Here is a 26809-nt window from a genome sequence, read left to right as displayed (position 1 = left end):
TTCCATTTCCCTAATGACTAATGATGTTGAGTAGTTTTTATGTGCTTATTGGTCATTTGTATGTCCTCCTTGGAGAAATATCTATTCAAGTTCTTTGCTCATTTTATAAATGGAGTTGTTTGTTCACTTTCTTGAAAATGTTTTTTGATGCATAGAAGTTTTAAATTTTGATGAAGTCCAATTTATCTATTTTTCTTTTGTTACTCACATTTTAGGTGTCATGTCTAAGAATCCACCGCCAATCCAACATCACAAAGATTTATTGCTATGTTTTCTCCTAAGAGTTTTACATTTTTTTAATCCATTATGCCAAATCTGCCTTGTTATTGAAGAGTTTAATCCATTTACATTTAAAGTAATTATCAATAAAGAAGGGCTTACTTCTAGCGTTTTGCTATTGATCTGCTTCCTGTACGTCTTATAACATTTTTTTTTTTTAACTTGCTCAAATCTGCTATTGAATTTCTGTGGTCAATTTTTCATTTTAGTTATTGTACTCTTCAGCATCAAAATTTCTGTTTGGTTTCTTTTTGTAATTTCTATCTCTTTTTTTAAATTCTCATTTTGTTCTACATTGTTTTAATGATTTTCGTTAGTTATTTGTCCTTGTTTTTCTTTAGCTCATTATGGATCTTTAAGGCTTTAAAAAAATATTTGGCAGTTAAATCTAATGTCTGGATATTCTTAGGGATGGTTGTTGTTAATTTATTTTGTTCCTTTGAATGAAACATACTTTCCAGTTTCTTTGTATGCCTTGTGCTTTTTTGTTGAAAATTGGACATTTGAGTGTGATAATGTGGTAGCTGTAGAAATCAGATTCTCCTGCTTCCTCAGGATTTGCTATTGCTTGTTCAAGGCTTTGGTACTCAACTTTTCCAAACTATTTTTGCAAAGGCTGTATATTCCTTTTTGTGTATGGTCACTGAAGTCTATTCCTTTAACTTGTTCAGCTAATGTTTTAACAGAGATTTCCTTGAACAAGTGAAAAAAGAAATCAATAAAACAAGAAAAGCAACACAACAGACACACAAACACATCCAAGACAACAACTACAACATAAAAACAAAAACAAAACAGGCATCTCTCTCTGTCTTTGTGGATTGCTCTGTGCTGGGGCACTCCAACCCTTAGCCAGCCTTACACTGAGCCTAGGGATCACTCCAAAGTTGAAGTTTACGATTTTCAAGTCTTTCCTGGGCATGCGTCTTGCTCTAGGCGTGCTCATGGCTTTCTAAATTCTCCCATATACAAGAGTGCTTTCAAATGCCCTGATTTCCAAAAATCTTCCCTAGGTTTTCCTCTTCAGGTTTTAGGCAGTCTATTGTATGGCTCGATGGTAATATTGCTCCAGGCATCTGCAGGTTGTTAGTTCACCTTGCTGCATTTTCAAGCAAAGCCCGAGGTTTTTCCAGCCTGAGTTCTGAGCAAAACAAAGTTGAGCACCTTGCAGCTTCTTTTAGGTAGTCCCCAGACAGGTTAGAACAGACATCCACAATTATTTGCAAATAAAGTCTGCTCATCTCCCTCCAAACCAAAGACCAGGGTTTCACACTGCTACTCTGGGCTTCTCTCTTCAGTGCTACCACAGTAATGGAGAGGGGCTTGGACAAGGAGTACTAAAATGCCACAAAGCTTTCCTACCATTTTGAAGTTGTATTTTTCTTGATTCAGCATTCACTCGGTTGCTGAAAATCTTTGTGTCTTCCATGGTTATGATAAAGTTGGTCCTGAGAGTGTCTGCTTGTTTTCTTGATATTGCTGTGGAGGGACAAGATGTTGGGGCTGCCTACTCCACCATTTTACTGATGTCACTTTTTAAAGTATTTTTTTCTGATATTTGAAAGGCCATTCCAGCATTCTTATGGTTCCTGATCGCATGATATATCTGTATCCATCCAACAGAGCTGGTATACTAAAGAAGGGCTCCCCTCTTTATCTTCCTTTCCTTATCTGCATGATAGATGGCTACCCTGCACCATTCCTCTCCTGATGCATGGTGAGCATCAGGTCAATTTTATTTTAATGATTTCTATTGATGAACAGGTTACTGAGTAGCAGCAATATTATCCTTTGCTTTATTAACTAATATTGCATAGGTAAAAGGAAATCACAGTAATGAATAAAATTCAGATTAAAGATTAGTATAAAGAAAAAAAATCATATAAATATATCTTTTAACTTTTGGTACTCCCTAATGAAAATAAAAGAATAACTTGACAAGCAAAATAGCATTAAAATTGTACGGAAAGAATCTAAATGACATATACTATCCCCTTTTCCCATTATTTGTCACATCAAGATAGCAGATTCATTTCAACACTCCATGGATTGCTTTTTATGGGAAGTTAAATGTACAAAATCCATTTATTTCAAGGTGTTAGTTTGATAATTATTTTAATTCGTTCTTACTTAGAATTAATAAGCAAAGGAAAAGAAAACAAAAATTACCTCAAATATAGACAGAAAAAATAAGACAGCAAAAATAAAAAGATATTCAAATAGCATAAAAAGCATATATTCTCTTCTCCCTCAGGTCCATCATCTTTTAATGTTCCCTTCTCAAAGTTGGTCAGAAATAGAACTTCTCAGGGCAGGCCCCATGGCATAGTGGTTAAGTCCAGTGTGCTCTGCTTCAGGGACCCAGGTCCATGAGTTTGGATCCCGGACACGGACCTACACCACTCATCAAGCCATGTTGTGGCAGCAACTCACATACAAAATAGAGGATGACTGGCACAGGTGTTTGGGCTAATCTTCCTCAAACAAAAAAAGAGGAAGATTGGCAACAGATGTTAGCTCAGAGTAAATCTTCCTCACCAAAAAAAAAAAAAAAATAGAACCTCTCAGTTTCACCCTGATGCAAACTCATACATAAGGGACCTGTTATTTATTTCAGTGTTCTCTGATGTTTCTTACAAGATTGATTCCTTAATTTCCACCCTCAAGTTGGAATCAAGATCTGAGGTTATAAATGTTTAAAATCTTGTAAGTTTGATAACCTCTGGTAATATTATTATTTTTTTCTTTCAAGGAGTTAATCACCTTCTCTTCCTAGCTCCTTGCTCAACTCTAAATTCAAAGTTATCTGAAGATGTTAAAAGCATGATATTATTCTTCATTATATATAATTTTGGTGAGGAAGATTAACCCTGAGCTAATATCTGTTGCCAATTCTCCTCTTTTTGCTGAGGAAGACTGGCCCTGGGCTAACATCTGTGCCCATCTTCCTCTACTTTATGTGTGGGACGCCTGCCACAGTGTGGCTTGAAGAGCAGTGCTAGGTCTGTGCTCCAAGTCTGAACCCGTGAACCCTGGGCTGCCGAAGCGGAACATGCGAACTTAACTACTACATCACTGGGCCTGCCCTTCCATGATATTTTTTTAAATAATGTCTTTTCTATTTTACTGAAAGCAAAATAAAAAAGGATAAACAAAGAATTGTTTCATAAATAAAAGTTATGTTGAAAAGACTGTCATTCTTCCTTCCTGGCACATCCTTTGTTTCTCTTGGTGCTACCCCTTAGTTTGACTAACACCCATCAGGTCACAGCACAAATATTATTTTCTTCATGAAATTTCCCTAGTTGGTAGTTGTATATGCAATGTGTTCCCAACAACATCCTCAACATCTCTCCTATTTATCACAGTGTAATATTGTTGCTTGCTAATCATCATCTCCATTTGGCAACAATCTGAGAAAGAGAAGGGAATGTCTGTTTTGCTCATCATTGTATATATCCAGTTAGATACACAAAGAAAAACAGTACCCAATTATTTGACTAACTGATATGTTAAAAAAAAATCAACAAACATCATCCGAGTTAAAATTAGTAGTGTGGTAGTTAATGTGTAACAACTAGCTCTTGGAGAAATATATGTTTACTATAAATTTGAAAATTTTATTATGAAATGTTATAAATGTGCTATATTTTATTATAAAATAGAAAGTATATTAACATAAATATGTGCATTTATTATACATTTTACTGATAAACAGTGTAACACAATATAATGAAAAGAGTAACATATATAGTGCTTTTTATTAAAAATTGCATATAGACAATTGATATTCAGAAAATGATTTTGTTGTTTGCCAAACATTTGTATTCATAGACAACATATGGTTGCAATTAATGAACACATGTAGTTTTGGCAAGAATGTTGGTTAATACTTTTTTTCATACTAATCAGTAAGACACAGAGAAAAAAATGAAGAATTATGCCAGAATGTCTCTTGTCCATCAATGACATGAATGACTTATTTGGTGAATCAGGCGTAGTTTTAGGATATTGGAAGAAAAATCTTTTTTTTTATGCTATTCATAATGTGATTGCTACAGATACAACACACTTTCTATTTTAATCTGTATAAACATTGTCCCTATCACATGCTTAAGTCTGAACAAGTAACAAAATAATAAATCAAGTCCCCCTTGTATAGTTTGCCAATTTCTGTACTTTAAATACTCACACTGTGGCCAGTTTCAAGCTTCTGGTGTAATGTCTCCAAATGGGAGTTGAGAGGTGCGTAGCAGCACACCATTATATAGATATAAATACCCTCAGGAGCATAAATTGTTGCAAAACATAATAAAATAACTAGAAAACAATTAATTTGAATATTCATTTCCTTTGTGAATATAATTTATTAAAACATAAGTTGATATATCATTTTAATAATGGCTATGTTTAACAACCAGCTCACAAAATTCTCAAAAATTTGACAATTGGCTCTTGTAAGATGATGTAAGCCAGTTCCAGCACACTGATGGAGATCATTAGATAGGGAATATTTACATGTTTTAGCAAATACTTCAAAAGATAGGAAGCACTGACATAGTTAATATTCTATCATGTATTGCAGACTCATGAGTAAAATTTTAAAGATAAAGATAAATGTGGACACTATGGCTCTAATTGGGCAATGAATTCTTTATGTATGAAGTTACTATTTTTTTTTTTTTTTTTTTGAAACGCTAGATTAGTAAGTCATGACTGGAGAAGCTAGGCCCCATAGCTCTTTCTCTTTTTTTTTTTTTTTATAATTTTATTTATTTATTTTTTCCCCCAAAGCCCCAGCGGATAGTTGTAGGTCATAGCTGCACATCTTTCTAGTTGCTGTATGTGGGACGCGGCCTCAGCATGGCCGGAGAAGCGGTGCGTTGGTGCGCACCCCGGATCGAACCCGGGCCGCCAGCAGTGGAGTGCACGCACTTAACCGCTAAGCCACGGGGCCGGCCCTGAAGTTACTATTTTTAATCTTTAATTTTTTCATAGATTTAGCATGTGAGATTCTGTGAATTAGTTTAGTATATAGGTGATTATAAAATTATGAAGCAGGAAGGGGACCTACACCTCTTTGAAAATTCCTTTTCCAATGAAATCTCTTTTTATACTCATTCTGCATCTCAACATTATGCATATTTTGCATAGAACACTATCAACTTATTAACAATTCACTAGACCAACGCAGTGTGAATGTCCAGGTAGAAACAAAACAAGTTACTGCAGGCAAGCTAATAATTTAAACTTCTTCAAAACAATATTTATTTAAAATATGTTTAGCAGGCATCTAGAAGAGAAGCTGAGTTCCTTTGGGGGAAAGAATAGAGAGGGAAGACTTCTATTAGTGGCACCTAGAGTCAGAGTAGAATCATTTTACCTAGTACAATTCAGTCATAGAACAAACTCGAACCCCAACTCAGCAAAGTAAACTTTAGTGCAGATTATTCAAGAATATCTTTAAAATTAGAATGAAACTCTTCACAAATAAACTTTTCTTACCCCTGTTATGGCCTGTAGACATTATATCCTGTGATGTTTCAGTACCCTCGATATACTGGCACACCAGTAACCAATAGTACTGACAAACTCTGTTCCAAGAAGGGGCCCATATTTTTGTGTGTGTGTGTGTGTGTGAGGAAGATCAGCCCTGAGCTAACATCCATGCCAATCCTCCTCTTTTTTTGCGAGGAAGACCAGCCCTGAGCTAACATCTATTGCCAATCCTCCTCCTTTTTTTTTTTTTCCCTTTTTCCCTCCAAAGCCCCAGTAGATAGTTGTATGTCACAGTGGCACATCCTTCTAGTTGCTGTATGTGGGACGCCGCCTCAGCATGGCTGGACAAGCAGTGCGTTGGTGTGCACCAGGGATCCGAACCCGGGCCGCCAGTAGTGGAGCGCACGCACTTAACTGCTAAGCCACGAGGAAAGTCCCCATATTTATCTTATTTTTAAGACACCCTAGCACGCTGTCTTATACCCTGTGTGTGGTTGAGGAACACAGTGCACACCCTAACAGCTTATTTTAGAGAGAAAGGAAGTGATTCAATAAATGTGAACCATGCTTTTCCAAAGTGAACCAGAATAACCAGAAAGCAGAGCTCCTGACAATATTTAGTCACTTGCCTAGGATTTAGTGAAGAGATTCTCAGGAACAATCATTTTAACTGTATGGATATAGGAAATTGAGAGTAACCAAAAAATAACTAAAAACTGTTAGGGCTGAATTATTCACCAGGTCTTTACCAAAAGATGACAGACAGTGTTATCTTTCCAGATAAAAGAACGATTTGTATTCAAAAAACTCTTTGGCTTTTATGATTTGTACAGTTCAGGAGTACTTTCTTGTAGAACCTCACAATTTACACATTTTATTGTTAACTATTTGATTTATGTTTGGTGATACTCATCAATTTTAGAAAGATTAACTAATACGTATTTTAAAATTGCTCTTTTTCAATATTTATACTTCATTTTATTTAATAAAAAAAAGTATTTTCCAGATCAGTCATTTATAAATCTCTGACATGCTGAAAGTAATAGATGAGAGTTTCTTCAGTTCTTCATGAAGAGCTTGTTCTTAGACAGATTCTCTTTAAGTATAAAGCATGTTTTTTAAGTATCTAGCTGTATCTTGTCTGTCATACATTAACACATTATATTTAAGTTTATTTATATCATTATGTTAAATTGGTCTGCCCTTAAATGCGTTAATAATTGAAATTGTAAAACCACTTAGAAATTAAGAGTCACAATTTCTATACAAATGTTAGCTGTCTATATTATCAAAGGACTAAAATAGAGATTTCATTTAATAGTGAAGTCTCCTACTGTATTTAAAACTGGTTCAATTTGGTAGAAGTTGAGCTTGAGCTCACACAGCGGGTTATAGAAGCATATCTATGTCATAAAATGAAGCTTGCTTATTTTGCCAGCTTTTGGAGTAAAATCTCAATTCTTAAATTATAATTCATAAAAATATCTAGTATTTAAACAAGCAAACAAAAACAAATAAGCAAACAGTTGGTAAAGATGTACAAGGATCTTAGTGGAAATACGTGAAAATATGCAATGATTAATAAAACAAAATTTTAAAATTAAGAGATGACAAATATCATGGCAGAGATGTTTACTTTATGCTTACCAACCATTTATGCATATATAGTTTAGTAGTTAACACATATTTGGGGAAAATTAAAATAATCTCATTTAGTAGCATCAGGGAAAAAATCACTAAAATACATTAGCATGGCCTATAAATTCTCCACAATCTGATGTTTGTCCAATACTCTGTTCAAATATTGAACAAACTTTCTCTTTTTAACTGGATGTCTACAGGGGACATGAAAGTATTCCTGTGTCTTTAATATAACATTTCAAATAGGAACTTTTACCAATCTGCTCTGAAAAATGTACTAACTGCATTTATGCACTAATCTTGATTCTCAGACTGAGCATTCCTTGAAAGCAGAGACTATCTGTGTCTCTCAAGGCTCTAAATTCAACTCCTAGTGCAGTATTTGGCAAATGGTGGACACTCCATAAACAAGGCTTGAACGATGTATGAAACTGCTGTTCAATAAAGAATTTTCTAGCCTTTGCTGACTGCTTAGTATATTGTTTAAGATATAAGTGTTTAACTGTGAGAAGCTGTAAACCCAACAAACGCCGGCTCATTAAAGTAAATAGTTTACTTTTCTCCCTTATTTAGAGTTAGGTACCCAGTGCAGTAGAATGAGTCCACATTCCCATTGGGGATCCAGGCTCCTTTAGCCTTATTTTTGGCCATGTTTAGTCTGTAGCACTTTCCCTTAAGCTTACAAGAGGGTTCTGACACCACTAGCCATTAAACATATACTTTAGGCAGGGGAAAGCTGAAGATTAATAGAAAAAAGGCAACAGAAGGAGGTCAGCAAGACTATTCATTAAAAAATAATAATAGTAATTAACTTGGATCCCCAAACAGTAGCTCTTCCTTACATCTTATTGACCACAATTGTGTCGTATGAACTCTTCTAGATGCAAGCCAGTCTGGGATGGGGAATTTTTTCTACTAGGAAACAATGAATATTGATTATTTCACTAGTAATACCTTCCATAGTCTCCCTCTGTGGCTACTAAATTGATGTATATCCTTCTCATAAAATAAACACACTCCCTATCCCACTCCCACAGGAAAACACTTCCAAAATTTCGTAAATTTACTGCACCCACTTAAAGAGATGTTTCTGAGATTCCAATGTGGACCATCATGACCATCTTCTCCAGTATATATAAATTACAATGGTGAAAAAGAAACAAGACAATTGCACTAAAGATTCCAAATTGGAAAAAGAGAGTACTGAGAAGAACATAGTCTTGGTTCCAGAGTGACCATCGAATCCTGCTCTGAGAGAATAGTCAAGCCCCCATCGCTGGCAGAGGAGTCAAATCCTTGGGTGGCCAATCTGTCCCTCGTCCTGTTCTCCCGGAAAAATTTTCTTGACCATCTCCTCCACAGCTCCTGGATTTGTCCTCTGAGACAATCCTTGTCATGTATTTTTCTCCACAGTCACATCTAAGGTGGACTTTGAAGTTATGACATCTTTCCTAGAAGGAGTACAGTTTTTCCAGACCTTTTCCTTTTGCATTGAATTCAGTGTCCTAGAGATTTACCTAAGAATTTAAGCTTCACAAATGATTACTAGTAATTTTCATATTTTCTTTGGCAATTCAGTTTCCTCAGAAACATAGTAAGTGTCCTGCCCATTTACTTCCTGACAATTCCGTTGATTAGCAACCGTAAAAGATTCTGTCCAGATAATGCATTTTTTTCCCTCCGTGCACCTCACTAGGACTTAAGTAAATGGACACTCTCTTGAAGAATTCAAAATGATAACATCTAATTGAAGAAGCATCACCTTTAATCTGATTTCGGCCGTAATGCCCCATTTAAGCAGAGAAATGTTAATAGAAAGTGCTTGAGATCATAAACATTTCTCATGTTAAGGCTGTCTCTGTGCAGCTACTTAAAGCATCTTCTATTTGGCAAACAGGGTAAATTTTTTTGAACCGCGAAAACTTACAAACATTGGGAATCGCATTGAGTTTATATCGTATGCCACAGCTTGAGTGTTCCTTCCTTAGCAAAGAGGTTTTCCCTTCCTTCTCTGCTTGCACAAGGACTGTTCCTCATCTAATGTTGTCTTCCCTTTCAAGGAGGACTTGAATGAAAGCAATAAGAAAAAGAAGAAAGCAAATCTGATTCTCTTTTTCTGTTTATACTAATACTACAGCTCAATCAACATGTAGTCTTTTGCTCAATGATCTGTATATGGACGTTTGCCTGAAGTGTTTGACAAGTTCACATGTGCACCAAAAATGTCATCAGCATTTGAGATTTCAATATCAAGGTTTGCAAATGCCTACAGCCCAATCCCTTCCAGACTGCCAATTCCATATATTTAACTCTGCTACTTGCCACAACACAATTCTGAGTAATGAATTCTGTGACAATGATGAGTGTATTTAGATGCCAAAAACACAGAACACCCCAAAAAATGGTTTATCATTTATTTATTTGCTTGTTTGTTTAAGACCTAATAATAAATAACGTGTTGGCTGTGAAGGGCTGTATGGTGACTCCGTTTTTATATCAAGGACCCCGGATGCTACTTTCTCTCTATCCGTCATTCTTAGCATGTGGCTTTTTCCCCTCTCCATCGTGCTTTTAAGATACATGCAGGACTGACTTCATAGGCATGAGATCTGTGTAGAAACACAAGGCCCTACTCTCAGAAGGGATTCTGCTCTTGGTTCAACATCTCTTGAAATTCTTAATAATTTTATCTTTGAACTTGCGTCTTGTAACTTACGTCCATGGGGAAATACAGCACATGTGTGAGCAAATGAGATGCGCAGGGTGGCAGTGAGTACACACACAAGCTCAGGCCTGCAGGCAGGGAGAGCTATGGACAACTTGTGTGCAGGGCAGTTCAACTAGCCACCTGGAGGTCACAAGGTACAGTAAATGTCAGAGAAAATTATAAGATATCATTATATAAATTCAAAATTAAATTCAGACTTACAAAATGTAATTTGTTTGAAGAGTTAAATATTTTTAGGAAAAAAATGTTCCGTAAGAATCATCAACTCTAGATGTACTAAAATGATATTTTGAAATGAAATAATTTATCAAAACTGTATCACAAAGTTCTCACATCCTCTAAAATACAATTAACAGCTGCAGTAACAATGACATCAGTGGAAAGATCCTTCTCAAAATTAAAAATCATTAAAAATTATCTATGATCTTGATTTACCAAGAGAAACTGGTGTCACTTTCAACTACATTGCTTAAAAATGAAGTTGCTGGAGGAATTCAAGATGGTGGCGTATGCAGATTCTGAACTCACCTCCTCCCGCAGACACAGCCAATTTACAACTACTCGTGGAAAAATCACCCAGAGACAGAACTGAAAACTGGATAAGAGTAACTCCTGCAACAACGGACAATCCTAACTGAGGTGGAAGAGGCAGAGACTCCCTTCTGGAGAGAAAAAATGCCGCCTTCACAAGCCGCCAGCCTCATGGCCGCCGGGGAGCAGCTCACAGGTACGCAGCCTCCCTGGAGGAGCGGGGTCCTGAGCCAGGGAGCGCCCCCGCTGTGGACATTTTGTGGACCCAGCACAATCTAGATAAATGGCATAATATCTGACTTTGCCTGCTACTAAAACATTGGGGAGTAGCCCCAGAAAAGCTGGCTCACAAAGAAATTAAAACTGGCTCTTAAAGGGCCCACACACAACTCACCCGTTTCAGAAAGCAACCTAAAATCACCAGAAAGAAAGGTGCACAGTGCTGTGGTGAAAAGAGACTCACCTAATAGGCTCTGAGTGCATCTCAGTGAGGGGTGAGACCTCTCCAGGGACTGGGACTTTGGCGGCAGCCATTGTTGTGGCCTGGTGTGGGCAGGCTGACACAGACGCCATTGGAGTTCTCCCTGAGGCCTGCTAGCCCAGGGTCTGCCCCACCCGCTAGAGCACTGATTTAATCCAATCAGCCAGGGCAGGCAGCCCACCCTAGAGACTGGCCCCATCCAACAACAAGCCCTCAGGCAACTTGTGGGCCTGCATATATTGGTGACTGGATTCTCTGCTGCCTGGCAAATGAGCCGACTTCAGTGGGGCAGGACTTGAACAAGGAGCAGGTGGAGAGTGTGGGGCAATGGTGGAGTGTGTGGGGGTCCCGCTGTGGAGAGACTGGGTCCACTTTGGGAGGTTGGGGCGCGCACATGGGGCAGGACCGTGTTGACTATGTGTGTGGACCTGTGGGCGGCAGGGCTTGTCAACTGCAGAAGAATTGTGCTTCTCCAAGACCCGTATATGGGGTTTGCCCCACCTTCCAAAGCCTGAAACAATTGGGTGCTCCTGTGCCTGAGGCCAGCCCCACCCAGCTGCAATCCTCAGAGAGCTGACAAGAGACCTAAAGGCAGTAGGTTTATAGCAATTGTAAGCCCCTGAGCCTAACAACCTGCCACACTGGAGGCCTACTCACTTAAAAGAAATACTGCAACACAAATGTGCTATTAGAACTTGCAGCCAACTGTGCTGAGGCTCCCCACACCTGATAAAGAGACTGAAGGGCCCACAACAACTACAAGCAATTGAGCATTACAACAGCTGGCCAGGAGCATAACTCGGCCTCCCTGGGTGCCTACAGGGAGAGCAAAGAGGCCACAACAGAAGGACACACGTAGCCCACCTAGGGGTCACCCCTGGAACATTGAGAACTGAGGGAAGCACACTGCAGGCCTCCTAAGCCATCACTTACATCGGTCACCTATCCAAGAGCAGGAGACGTAGCTGACCTACCTAATACGTACACACGAGCACAGGGAAAGAGGCAAAATGAGGAGGCAAAGGAATACATTCCAAGTAAGGGAACAGGACAAAACCCCAGAAAAGGAACTAAGTGAAACAGAAATGAGCAACCTACCTGACAGAGAGTTCAAACAAAGAGTGTTAAGGATGCTCACTGATCTGGGGAGAAGAATAGATGAACTCAGTGAGAATGTCAACAAGGAAATGGAAGATATAAAAAAGAACCAATCAGAAATGAAGAATACAATACAGGAAATGAAAAATTCGCTAGAGGGACTCAAAATCAGAGTAGAGGATACAGAAGAACGGATCTGCGAGCTGGACAAAAGACTAGAAGAAATTACCCAAGCTGAACAGGTAAAAGAGAAAAGAATTAAAAAGAGTGAGGACAGCCTAAGGGATCTCTGGGACAACATCAAGCGCACTAACATCCGTGTTATATGTGTCCCGGAAGGAGAAGAGCAAGACAAGGGGGCAGAGAATCTATTTCAAGAAATAATAGATGAAAACTTCCCTAACCTAAGGAAGGAAACAGACATCCAGGTACAGGAAGCACAGAGAGCCCCAAACAAGATAAACCCAAAGAGGCCCACATCAAGACACATCATAATCAAAATGTCCAGAATTAAAGATAAAGAGAGAATCCTAAAGGCCACAAGAGAAAGTCACGTTACATGCAAAGGAAACCCCATAAGGCTATCAGCTGACTTCTCAGCAGAAACCTTACAGGCTAGAAGAGAGTGGCACGATATATTTAAAGTGCTAAAAGGAAAAAACTTGCAGCCAAGAATACTCTACCCAGCAAGGTTATCATTCAAAATGGAAGGAGAGATCAAAAATTTCCCAGAAAATCAAAATTAAAGGAGTTCATCAACAAGAAACCAGTGCTGCAAGAAATGTTAAAGGGACTGATTTAAGGGAAAAAGAGAAGACCACAAATAGGAAAAATTATCTATTTCCATGGTAAGAACGTAATGGATACAAATGCACAAAAAAGAGGTTAGATATGATATCAAAAACATAAAAGGAGGGAGGAGGGGAGTTAAAGAGTAGAGCTTTCAGACAGAGGTCAAACTAAAGAGACCATCAATTCTGTATAGAAGAAGAAAGGAACAGAGAAGGACTACTAAAACACTGAGAAAAAAAAATTTTTTAAATGTCAGTAAGTACATACTTATTAATAGCTACTTTAAACATCAATGGACTAAATGCTCCAATTAAAAGGCATAGGGTGGCTGAATGGATAAAAAAACAAGACCCATATATATGCTGCATACAAGAGACACACTTCAGACCTAAAGACACTCTCAAACTGAAAGTGAAGGGATGGAAAAAGATACTCCACGCAAATGGCAATGAAAAGAAAGCTGGGGTAGCAGTACTCATATCAGACAAAATAGACTTTAAAACAAAAACCGTAAAAAGAGACAAAGAAGGGCATTACATAATGATCAAGGGAACAATCCAACAAGAGGATATAACACTTGTAAATATCTACGCACCCAATGTAGGTGCACCTAAATATATAAAGCAATTATTAACAGACATAAAAACAGAAATAGACACTAACACAATAATAGTAGGGGACTTTAACACTCCACTTACACCAACAGATAGATCATCCAAACAGAAGATTAATAGGGAAACATTGGCCTTAAATGACACACTAGAACAGATGGACCCAGTACATATATACAGAGCATTCCATCCAAAAACCAAAGAATACACCTTCTTTTCAAATGCACATGGAACATTCTCCAGGATTGATCACATATTAGGCCACAAAACAAGTCTCCATAAATTTAAGAAGATTGGAATAATACCAAGTATCTTTTCTGACCACAAAGGTATGAAACTAGAAATCAACTATAGGAAGAAAATCAGAAAAGCCACAAATACATGGAGATTAAACAAAATGCTACTGAACAATGACTGGGTCAACGAACAAATCAAAGAAGAAATCAAAAAATACCTGGAGACAAATGAAAATGAAAATACGACATGCCAGAATTTATGGGATACAGCAAAAGCGGTTCTAAGAGGGAAGTTTATAGCAATACAAGCCTATCTCAATAAACAAGAAAAATCTCAAATAAATAATCTAACAATGCACCTAAAGGAACTGGAAAAAGAAGAACAAACAAAGCCCAAAATCAGTAGAAGAAGGGAAATCATAAAAATCAGGGCCGAAATAAATGAAATAGAGACTAAAAAAAAAAATAGAAAAAATTAATAAAACCAAGAGCTGGCTCTTTGAAAAGATCAACAAAATTGACAAACCTTTAGCTAGACTCACCAAGAAAAAAAGAGAGAAGGCACAAATAAGTAAAATCAGAAATGAAAGAGGAGAAATTACAACAGACACCTCAGAAATACAAAAGATTATAAGAGAATACTAAGAAAAGCTATATGCCAACCAATTCAACAATCTGGAAGAAATGGATAAATTCTTAGAATCATACAACCTTCCCCAACTGGATCAAGAAGAAGTAGAGAATTTGAATAGACCAATCACCAGTAAGGAGATCGAAACAGTAATCAAAAACCTCCCCAAAAATAAAAGTCCAGGACCAGACAGCTTCCCTAGTGAATTCTACCAAACATTCAAAGAAGACTTAATACCTATCCTTCTCAAACTCTTCCAAAAAATTGAGGAGGGGGGGAAGTTCCCTAACTCATTCTACGAAGCTGACATTACCCTGATACCAAAACCAGACAAGGACAACACTAAAAAAGAAAACTACAGGCCAATATCACTGATGAACATCAATGCAAAAATCCTCAACAAAATACTAGCAAATCGCATACAACAATACGTTAAAAAGATTATACACCATGATCAAGTGGGATTTATTCCAGGGATGCAGGGATGGTTTAACATTCGCAAATCAATCAACGTGATACACCACATTAATAAAATGAAGAATAAAAATCACATGATCATCTCAATAGATGCAGAGAAAGCATTTGACAAGATACAGCATCCACTTCTGATAAAAACTCTGAATAAAATGGGTATAGAAGGAAAGTACCTCAACATAATAAAGACCATATATGACAAACCCACAGCGAATACCATCCTCAATGGTGAAAAACTGAAAGCTATCCCTCTAAGAACATGAGCCAGACAAGGATGCCCACTGTCACCACTCCTATTTAACATAGTACTGGAAGTCCTAGCCAGAGCAATCAGGCAAGAGAAAGAAATAAAAGGGATCCAAATTGGAAAGGAAGAAGCGAAACTGTCACTATTTGCAGATGACATGATTTTATATATAGAAAACCCTAAAGAATCCACCAGAAAACTTTTAGAAGTAATAAACGAATATGGTAAAGTTGCAGGATACAAAATCAACATACAAAAATCAGTTGCATTTCTGTACACTAACAACGAAGTAGCAGAAAGAGAAATTAAGAATACCATCCCATTTACAATTGCAACAAAAAGAATAAAATACCTAGGAATAAACTAAACCAAAGAGGTGAAAGATCTGTACACCAAAAACTATAAAACATTGCTGAAAGAAATTGAAGAAGACACAAAGAAATGGAAAGATATTCTGTGCTCCTGGATTGGAAGAATTAACATAGTTAAGATGTCCATACTTCCTAAAGCCATCTATAGATTCAATGCAATCCCTATCAAAGTTCCAACAACGTTTTTCACAGAAATAGAACAAAGAATCCTAAAATTTATATGGAACAACAAAAGACCCAGAATAGCTATAGGAATCCTGAGAAAAAAGAACAAAGCTGGAGGTATCACACTCCCTGATCTCAAAATATACTACAAAGCTATAGTAACCAAAACAGCATGGTACTGGCACAAAACAGACACACAGATCAATGGAATAGAATCGAAAGCCCAGAAATAAACCCACACATATATGGACAGCTAATCTTTGACAAAGGAGCCAAGAACATACAATGGAGAAAAGAAAGTCTCTTCAACAAATGGTGTTGGGAAAACTGGATAGCCACATGCAAAAAAATGAAAGTAGACCCTTACCTTACGCCATACACAAAAATTAACTCCAAATGGATTAAAGACTTGAACGTAAGACCTGAAACTGTGAAACTTCTAGAAGAAAACATAGGCAGGACGCTCTTCGACCTCGGTCTTAGCAACATCTTTTCAAACACCACGTCTGACCGGGCAAGAGAAACAATAGAAAAAATAAACCAATGGGACTACATCAAACTAAAAAGCTTCTGCACAGCGAAGGAAACCATCAACAAAATGAAAAAAAAAACCTAACAATTGGGAGAAGATATTTGCAAACCATACATCTGATAAGGGGTTAATCTCCAAAATATATAAAGAACTCATGCATCTCAACAAGAAAAAAAACTAACAACCCAATTAAAAAATGGGCAAAAGACCTGAACAGACATTTCTCCAAGGAAGATATACAGATGGCCAACACACACATGAAAAGATGTTCAAAATCATTAACTATCAGGGAAATGCAAATCAAAACTACAATGAGATATCACCTCACCCCAGAATGGCTATAATTAACAAAATGTGAAACAACATGTGTTGGAGAGGATGTGGAGAGAAGGGAACTCTCATACACTGCTGGTGGGAGTGCAAACTGGTGCAGCCACTATGGAAAACAGTATGGAGATTCCTCAAAAAATCAAGGATAGAACTACCATATGATCCAGCTATTCCACTGCTGGGTATTCATCCAAAGAACTTGAAAACACCATTGCATAAAGATACATGCACCCCTGACTTGATTGCAGCGTTATTCACAATAGCCAAGACTTGGAAGCAACCTAAGTGCCCACCAAGGGACGAATGGATAAAGAAGCTGTGGTATATATACACAATGAAATACTACTCAGCCATAAGAAACGATGAAATCCAGCCATTTGTGACAACATGGATGGACATTTCGGGTATTATGCAAAGCGAAATAAGTCAGGGGGAGAAGGTCAAATACAGTATGATTTCCTTCTTTAAGTAGTAGATAATAACAACAATAAACAAACACATAGAGACAGAGATTGGATTGGTGGTTACCAGAGGGGAAGGGGGGAGGGTGGATGGCGAAAGGGATGATTCAGCACATGTGTGTGGTGATGGGTTGTGATTGGTATTTGGGTGGGAACATGATGTAATCCATGCAGAAATAGAAGTATAATGATGTACACCTGAAATTTATACAATGTTATAAACCAATGTTACTGCAATAAATAAAAATTAAAAAAAAAAAAGTGAAGTTGCTAAATGTATGTAGTTTGATGACATAATCAATAGATTTTCAGAGAAATGAACCAGAAAGATTCTTAGGATCAATCAAATATCACATTAATAAATTATTATTTATTGTGTTATATAAATTTATGGATGATAATATTTTATGCCATTTGTATTATTATTTTTCTGCCATTTATATTATTACTCATGTATTACTATTACCCGTCTTAAGTTTTAAAGTAATGAAATAGTTTAAAGAAAATGTTTTAGATTTATCCAGATATTTTACTCCTGCTATTTGAATGAAGGATCCTGCACTTTCATTTGTACCAGGTACCGCAAATTATGGAGTTGGTCTTGGATATCTGCTAAAACTTTAGACACTGCCTGTATGTTTCAGCCAGGTAAAAAGGGAAAGACGGAAAAAGTAAAAAAAAAAGAAAAAAAGTTAAAGGAACATGTGAGCATATCTGTCTCTCTTAAAAATACTAATTTTTTTCCTCAACCAGTTGTTCTTACATCTTATTGGCCATAATTGTATTACACATACTTATAATTTCAAGAAAATTTTGGAAGCAGAGTATTTTAATTCAGCTCAAAAATCCTTTGTAGGGTTTTCTTTGTAAGGGAGAAAGGGTGAATGGATACTGAGCTATGCAAAGGGTATTTTTCACTTTGTCAATGTTAAGATCATACCTGTGGTTCTCCACTTTAACATGTCCAATACCCTTTTATTCTAAGAAATATTTTGTAATGCCTCCTTTATTATTCTGAATGAATTCTGAACAAGTTGTATATGTTACACGTAAAACGTAAAAATAAATTAATACGACGGCCAAAATTAGCTTTAAACATAATCCCAAGATTATTATAAAGGAGATTAACTATAATAAAATAATGTGCACTTAAATATATTTATATTAGAAGTAACAATAAGTGAGTCATGGTTATCCCTGTACATAGAATCATACTCCAAATAATAGTTACACATGTCAATTCACGAAGTCAGTGGTATCTGACTGGCAAGCAAACATAATAATCATCATTGCCATTAGTGATGTGATCTTCTGAAACTAGGAAAAAAAACTCTTAGTAAAGATTCCAACAAAATAAACTGTGATTTCTCTTTATTTACATTCAAGTCACATTCCTAAAAATGTTAGTATACGTTAAAGCAATTAAATGCAAATTAAAGAACTGGGTTCTAGACTCGGATAAATAAATATTCTTGTGACATGGATATTCTGGGAGAATACTGAAATTTGTTCAGTTCTCTGGGCATTTTCTTTTTTGGGCAGGAATATTGGACACTTTGTAACATGTCTGACATTCCTGGCCCTTACACTCTAAATATCAGTAATGCTACACAATCTACGTGATAGGCGTAACATTTCAAGAAATGCCCTCAGAGAGGTTAAACCTTTCCCAGAATAACCATTGATTTATATTTTATTTTTGCTTTCAGAAAAGTAGGTTTGTTTAAAACTTGATTATTCTACTTTGTTATAGCACATTTCTACAGCCCTGACAGTGCCTACTTCTTCCCAGGTAAAATTTCTTCCCAGACCTACCAAAATGTAAGGTCTCAAATGCATTATGTCATTTCACTCCTCCGTACCTAACTCACACTTCATCCTTTGCAATGGAAAACCTTAATCCTTCTCTAAATACCTATTCATTTATGATATTTAAAACAAAGATATTCCTCAGTCTTACTCTCTTTATGATTGGGCTATTTCCTCTGCTAGTAATAATTGTATCCTTCTATCAAAACTTGCCCACTATGCAACCTTGGCAGTTACTTGCCCTCTGTGAGCTTGAATTTCTTAACTTGGAAATTGAGGCTATACTAGTATATACATTATATGATTATTACAATCATTGAATGAGACAATGCATGACATGTGTTCAGCACTGTACTTACTTCATGGGAAGTTCAATGTTTATTATAATTATTATTAAAGCATAATATGTGGTACTGTATTGAAGTTTTTTTTAACCTAACAGTCTTCCTATACTAGTTATATGACTCTTAGAAAGCTGAAAATTTACATCCAGCGCTGTATTCATTGTGTATCATATAGTAGGAACTCAATAACTATTTTTGAGGGAATAAATAAATGTATGTATTGATCCTTCGCATGTGTCTGTGTGTGGGGACTTGTGGATATGTGAAGTTGGGAGGCTACCTTCTCTTGAATTAATTTTTCCACAGTATTTGTATGTCCTGAGTTAAATTGAAAACCTAAATTAATATTGTCTGCCACCATAGAGTCAGCCCAATATTAACAATACGACTTTATCAGAGTAGATAGCCATTAAATAGAAAACTCAACATGAGTGGAAAATTCTCAGATTTTTTTGCCCCAAAATAATACGCTATAGAAAGCCACACTAGTCTAGAGGATGTCAGGGTTGTTCTAAGAAAGGAAAAATAAAATATTTTGGCAAGAGCACTGAAAGCCATTAAATCACAGTGTTTAATAGATAGACTGTAGTTTTAAAAGCAAGTTAATTCAAACTACTGTGGCCTCAGTTTTTGCTGAGGTCACAAGACAATAGACCCTCACAACTCCCACATTACAAGCAGAGGTGTGATATCATCACACAAGAACCTGACAAAGCTTATCTGAGAACTGGTTTGCAAATTTTACAAGACTAACCACCTGAGACTTATGAAAGAGCTTGGGGAGGCTGAGTGGAATAGTTGGAAATGAGAAGACACATTTTGCAGAGTAGTGCCTACGTGCTGTGAATCCCATCCATCCATGGGGAGATCAGAAAGTGATATTTCCCCATTGCTCAAAATTTGGAGAAAGGATGTCAGTAGGAAAGTTTTATATGTGTATCTTGAAACTTGAGGGACAATGTGAATGAAGGTCTGACTTATTTCAATAAAACCTAAAGCAATGAAAGACTGTAACTGACTAGCTTCTCTGACAGCATAGTAAAGAGATGTCACTGCTTCGGTGAAGGCTGTTATCCAGCATTTATCAGGGAAAATAATGCACAAATGTGTCCAATGTGGGCCACAGTGAAAGAGAGAGAGAAAGAGAGACAGAGAGATGGAAAGAGGGAGACGGAGAGACAGACAGAGAGAATATGAACGTGGAACTACTTAAAAGTCTCCTCAGGAGGGGCAGATGAGAGAGTAAACTGAAGAGAAAGATGCTGGGAATGCTACATTGTATGTGTACGTTTTGTTGGGGGAAGTTTTAAGCGTTTAGGTGTTGGATATGCATTCAGCTACACCGAGGTAATGGCAGTTTTCAGCTAGGACATCATCAGCAATGGCGGGGGGCTCTCCCAAGAACACACACATCATGTATATACTATAAGAGAGAAGGCTTCAGCTTTAAACCATGCAGAAAGCAGCAACAGGAGATTACCACAATTTAAACATTAAACATTGGAGGAAGAGCAGAAACTCTGGGCAGGAAAATAGAGAAGAAGCTGACCATTTGCCTCCATCCCCTTTCCCAGTGAGGCAGCCAGCCTGAAGCAAGCCCACCCAAGGAGCAGAAAGAGGTCAAAAGGTAAATGGCCATACATTGAATTATTGGAATAAAATAGTTTGAGGAGTCTCAAATGAATGAAGAATTTTTTGTTACCTAAGAATGATTAGAAAAGTTGATGCGTGTAGATCCAGATTTCAACCAAGATAGAAAGAAAAATCCAACCCTACAGAGTGGTTAACAACGGGTCTAGGAAAGAAAAGAATGAAGTTATTTCCTATTAACACCAAATGAGTCCCACTTGTTCAATATACAAATTATATAATCTTTAAAATTTGGTAATATATTATATTCCCACTAGTCCACCATCACCAGTTTGTTAATGAGAACACTAAGCTGCAATATGGTTAGGTATTTTCCCAAAGTCATATGATTATCAGTGGCAAATTAGTTTAGGAAACAAGTCTGTTTTCTCAAGTGATTCTGCAGTGCATAATCCAGTGTGGTAATAAAGAAGACTGCCTTATAAAAACCTTTATAATATGGCAATGTTCCAACAATATTATCTTTTGTTAATTCCCATATCACCAATCCTCATTATCCAATTCCTGTCAATTGAACTCTCACTGCTATTTTCCTGTCTTTTCCTCTGCTCTGCACCAACCTTCCTGTCCAAAAAAAAAGGTACCCAAAAATAATCTAATATACAGATGTCTACTACTCTGTTGATGACAGTTTCCTCCCTTACTCTTGAATTACGTCTGAGTAAAAATATAACCCTTAAGAAATAATGCCTTAGTCCAAATAATGTTTTTGAAGTTTAAGGGATGATGGTAGTCACTGTGCAGAACCTACCAAGATCCTCTCTATTCACTGACAGTTTCATGTTTCATTTAAACATACAGCCAGTTGTGATTCTAAATAAAAGTAAAAAGGATGGTATTGAAAGCTTCATAGATGATAAACTATCAAATTTTGGAGGATAAACTTACATCATATTAAAATATATCCTTAGTCCAAATTGAATATCATTTGTACATTACCATATGACTTCAGCTGCAGTTGCCTAGCTGACAAAATATGTCATGATTTAATAGATATTTAATTCATCTAAATATTTAATAATTCTGCCTTTAGAGTTTTTTTTTTCTTATATTTGAAGCACATTTCTTGTTTTTGTTGTGGTCAGGGTTGTCTTTCTTTCCCTTTTATGTTTAACTCAAGCATTTTAACGCGTTCTTGATAAACCTCATAGGGCCTCTGCATATAATGCCATTTTCCTGAAGTTCTTAGTTGTAGGTTCTAAAACTGACTCTATCTGTGTTATGCAGGAATTCATTTATTGAAACTGAATGTTTCATAGTCCATAGAATTGCCTGGATATCTGGGGAACGAGTCTCTTAAAAAAAGGCAGGAAAAAGAGAGGCTATGCAGCAAAAGTCACAGTGAAATCATGTCACAGAATGATTGTGATGAGGCTACTGCTTCCACTACTGTTGAACATTAAGCTATGAGGTTCACACCAGTGACACTTCTGTCCTTGGCACTGTTGGCCCCACTGCCACAGCTGACCCTCATCTACAGCAAGTGACTAATGGATGGAGTGGCTCTTCTGATAAGGAAAGGAATCATAGAGGCAGGAATAAGTTCTAGTTCCCGATCTCCCATAACTATCTGTGCTTTTATGAGTAAGTTATTTTATTTCTCTGGGTCTAAGTTTTCATATTTTTAAAGTCAAGATTACTTCTGCTACCAAGAAAAACTACAAAAGTAATACAAAATAGTAAGCTTTGCATATGTATCTGTGTGCATACACACATACACACCCACACACCTGTTTGAAAGCATAGAAACGTGAGAACATCAGGTTGGATAGAATTTCTAGGCCAATATACAGAAGATGGAAAGTTAGAGAAGTGACTTCAACATTAGAGTTGTTTTCCTCCTGGGGACATTGCATCATTTTCAGAGATAAAGCAAAACTATTGACAACTTCACGTGGTTAGAGAGACAAATGTGGAATAATAATATTATTATTCACGTAGTTAGGTAGACCAAATTTGGGGCATTGACAAATTTCTTGCACTTTGAGTTGGGATTTAATGATAAACTGAAAATAATTCATCATTTGGGTGTCCTAGAAAAATTCAAACTCTGAAATTAAATTTACATGACCCTAGATTGCTGATGCCTCAGTTAACTGCAAAAAACAGACAACTATCCCTATACAGTAAGATAACTATGTCCTAGAATTTAAAGTAGACTATCTATTACATGCAGGTACACACCCACCTACACACACACATACACAACACACACACACCACAATAAAAGGGTAAGATATGAGAGGAAAAAAATATGAATGAAAACCGGGAAAATGACAGATCCATGAGGATTCCAGTTACTAAAACCCTTATAAACTCTACATACTTTAAAATGAATACATGTTTTGTGAATAAGGAGATAAAAGATATGTTTGAAAACTTCAGAGGAGGAAAAGTCAGCATCTAGTGGGAAAATTGCAGGTCAACATTCTCAATGAGGAAGCCCATGACTACTCCATGAATGCCTGTGCTTCAGAGAGAGCTCTTTCTGGAGAGAAAATGCAAGCTGACAACCTAAGCAAATATGGAAAATATACTAAGGGATGTTACTGTTTCAAAAAGCAGATTTTCTGAAAACAACTACTAGGATGTATGTGTACCAAATCCCGACAAGGACGTGTTAGGCAAGAACTCTCTTTCAAGCCACTCGCTGAAATTGGCAAAGCAATTCTGTTGGTCATCACTGTTGTGCCAGAATGCCACTTTTTTCTGTTCTCCTGATAAAAGGCATGGGTCTGTGCCTAAAGATGGATCTCCACTCAGCCCTTGGGGGCCTTCCATGGTGCCCAATAGAATATATCCCTGGGATGCAGGCCTTGAGGCAGCTTCACCTGTAAATAGGAGAAGCCCATTTCCTGACATGAAATGTGAGGCAGGGATGCCATGACTTAAGTTAGTTCAAAAGATTCCAAGTGTTCGCTTCAAATAATCATCATTATATCACAATCAGGATAATGCTCACCTCAACCTGAATCATAAAAATAATTCTCAACTATGAAAATCTAATGATCCTTCACAATTTTTTTCATCATTTAACACTGCTTGGCATTTTCTTTATGAGAAATTTGTGCTTTCACCTTGAATATGGTACTGGCCTTCCGACATTTGAGGTATCTATATGGAAATTTAACTTGGAGTTTAAATTCTGAGTTTTGCACTTATGCAAGCATGCATACACATGCACAAACGCAAACATACACACAGACACACACACGTTCATAGAATATGAAGATCACTTCAAGTTGATGTTTTCTGTAGAATTATCTTCTTATATTAGTTCACGTAATGGTAAATTATTTAAAAAGTATGATAAATACACTTTTAAATAAGTGATTTAAATTTTTCATTTTAAAAAGCTATAGTGGAGCCAGCCCTGGTGGCTAGTGGTTAAAGTTTGGTGCTCTCACGGCTTCTGTGGCCTGGGTTCCTTTCCCAGTTGTGGAACCACACCACTCATCTGTCAGTTGCCATGCTGCGGCAGCAGCTCACAAAGAAGAATTAGAAGGACTTACAATTAGGATACACAATCACACACTGGGGCTTTGGAGAGGAAAAAAAAAGAAAAGAGGAAGATTGGCAACAGATGTTAGCTCAGGGAAAAATCTTCCCCTGCAAAAAATAAAAAAGAAAGAAAGAAAGAAAGCTACATTTCTTGCAATAAATGATTGTAAAAAACTGATGTAGAAGTGAATTTTACTCAAAAACTCAAGTTATTTAACTAGAATTAAGAATGCAGATTTCCAACTTGGTAAACAATACCTCAGGTTATGTGTCATTTTTTTTCAAATAAGAAAATAATTATCTTCATAATAAAATGTCCTTATATATATACACAGAATCAGTCAGAATAAAAAATCTCAAATAGTGAAGTAAGGGACATAAAAAGCAGATGATCTTTTAACCACCTCCTACTAAGCATTTACAAGAAAGATAACTGCAAACCTATTCCGTAAACCTCGTGTTCCCTTTGCTGCAATTTATGGCCAAATAATCATTAAATGCTTTGCTAAATTGCCCCAGTTTACCACACATGTTCTTGTTATTCTGCTATTTCCTAGTCTGAAGGAAATTTATATCAACCAATATGTGCTGAGACACAATCCACCCACATTACCACAGCTCTATGACCAGTGTCAAATAATCTGCTTGCTAACCATTATTAAGTCACCTAAGGGAATGAAAATCCTACAGCTTTACACAATAAGGCAAAAGAACGAGGATTAAAAGCAGTATTCCAAATCTCTGATGTGTGGGCATTGAGAATAATTGTTCTTAGCTGTGTGCTTTATACAACTATTTCTATTAGCACTTCTCAGATACAAATTTCACCAAAAGAAGAACATTTTAGGTATTAAATCATTAGGACACATAAGGAGATGTGAGTCATAGAGCTTTATTCAATAAGGCAACAAAAAGATGGACCATAAAATCATCCTAAATATTTAATATGTAGTGTTAGAAAATAATCCTTCTTAGGTGTGTTTTAAAGCAGTATCACTGTTAACATTTCCCAATCAGTAATTTAACCATCTAAAGAACATTCAAAATGTTAATGTTTAACTTACTTCTTTATTAAACTTAATATTACATTTTGCTTGAGAATACATTTAAATGTAACATTCTATAATTATGTTCAATCTACCTCACTGGACATATACCAATATCATTGGAGAGTTTAGTCAGAAGAATAGATAAAATTAAAGTCTATGGATGTAATTTCTGAAGGCAAACATATTTCTATCCATTTTATATTGATAAAAATGTATTTAAATTAAAATCTGTTTTTCTTAATCTTCTGGCAAGATAGGAAAGGTTATCCAAATATAAGCAAATATTAGAGTCTAATTTGGCCTAAAAAATGTGGTTATTTAACAACTGTTTTATGTTAACTTAGTGTTTTCCAGTTATTTGTACCAACTAACTAAATAATACCTATTAATTGTTACTGCTTTGTCAAAATATGAGAATTTTTTTACCATGACCTCATGGATTTAAGGAAGATCATGTCATTACACATTTTCTAGAGAAAAAGTAAATGTGATTAGGTGTGTAAATGACATGCAGGTTTCTGAATACTATATTTACTAAGGACAAAATATTTTCCATATCCCATCAGTGTCAGAATTGAATCAGAAAAATTAAAACCACAGAAGTCAAGCAGGAAGAAATTTAATACAAGGCAAGAGGTGTTCATAGTCTTAGGGACACTAAGGTGACCCCAATGACTTGATGCCTCCTGATGTCTATGTATTTGTTTCATCCCCTTCACTTGATTATGGGCAAAACCTATGACTTGCTTCTAATCAATAGAACACGGCAAAGATGATGGGATGCCACATCCATCATTATCTTAAATTATATAGCACTCTAACCTAGCAGACTGAGAGAATCTCCTTGTGGGATTCATGAAAGAAGAAACCACGTTGAAGAAGCCTACAAAGCAAGGAACTTCAGGTGGCCTCTAAGAACTGTGCGGGTGCTGAGGACCTGAAGAATGCCTCCAGCTAAGAGAACAAAAAGCCGAGGCCATCAGTCATAAAGCCTCAAGGAAATAAATAATGCCATCAACCTGATGATCATGGAATTCTTCCCTACTAGATTCTTCCCCAGTTGAGCCTTCAGAGGAGAATGCAGCCTGGCCAATACATTGATTGAGCAGAAAACGTAGCTAAGTAGTACATAGACTCCTGACCTCCAAAATCTATGAGATAATAAATATATGTTGCTTGAAGCTGCTAAATGTGTAGTAAACTATTAAATAGCAATAGAAAACTAATATACTCTTGGAAAGACTGAAGGAGCAAGCTCAGAAGAAATTATTGTTATCTCTCTGAATTGCCCTGCAGACATTCCCGGATAGAAACTAGCAATGATCCGAAGTTCCTGCAGCCCCAAGAGG

The sequence above is a fragment of the Diceros bicornis genome, chromosome 6, assembly GCF_020826845.1.
Source record: "Diceros bicornis minor isolate mBicDic1 chromosome 6, mDicBic1.mat.cur, whole genome shotgun sequence".
NCBI lineage: Eukaryota > Metazoa > Chordata > Mammalia > Perissodactyla > Rhinocerotidae > Diceros > Diceros bicornis.
Note: the sequence above shows the minus strand (reverse complement) of the source record.